Genomic DNA, 1,071 nt, shown 5'->3' on the forward strand with positions numbered 1-1,071 from the left:
CTCATATGTCTTCATTTGTCATCATTTATTATGTCATCATTTCACTGGTGGGTATATCGATATACTAGGAATTGAAGACCCTGGTGCTAAAAGTATTCAAGTCACATTTTTGGACAATTCAAGTTGAGCATATAAACATGTTGTATTTGTTTAGCTAAATCCACCTTTTAAATATTTTTAACAGATTTTTTTATGACTTCAGTCCTTTTAGCACCAGGGTCTTCAATTCCATCTGTCCCTCCGTCTGTCTGTCCATCCGCCTGAGATTATTGTCCAACTGATTTCTAGGACACTATTCACCCATTTCTTTTCAAATTGGACACACATGTTCTTTACCACTAGCACACTTTGATGGCTGAATTTAAATTTTGGGATTGAAAAAAAAAAAAAAAAAACTTTTTAGAAAATTTCAATTTAGACAATTTGCCCAACTGATTTCTCAGATGTTCACACATTTCTTTTCAAATTCCACACACATGTTCTTCACATGTGTCTTTTTCTCATTTTTGCATTGTTTATTTGTGATTTTTTTATTATTATTTTTCTTTCCCATTTTTGAAACATTTTTAAAAAGATTGAAGAATTATTGTTTTGATAGAATTATTGTTAAATTAATGATAAAACACATTTTGCTAGTTTTGTTACAGTTTCTCTTTGTTATTAGAACATAACAAACACCTAAACAGAAGAACAATAAGCTAATTCAGAAGTAGAGGATTAAAAATTGTTATCACAATGTGTTTGGGTTTTTTTTCAATTAAATGTCCATGTGTGAAATAAATAAATACAAAAGTAATACATCACTTGAAATGTGTTTTATCTCACAATGTGAACAGAACATACCTTGAAGACAAAAGAAAATGCACAGATAATGATATTTATTGTGATACAAAAATAATCACATAGTTTTATCACCAGCTCTAAACCCTAAATAAAACTATAGTGTAATACAAGCTCTAAACACCCGCTGAAACCCTGAACTAATGTTAGTCTGTGTGTGATTGGCTGTTTTACTGCTGTAGCTCCGCCCCCTTGGTCACTCTTTCCTGTCTGTTTATAGAACAAAGAAAA

This window comes from Sphaeramia orbicularis, chromosome 14 (assembly GCF_902148855.1).
Source record: "Sphaeramia orbicularis chromosome 14, fSphaOr1.1, whole genome shotgun sequence".
NCBI classification, from domain to species: domain Eukaryota; kingdom Metazoa; phylum Chordata; class Actinopteri; order Kurtiformes; family Apogonidae; genus Sphaeramia; species Sphaeramia orbicularis.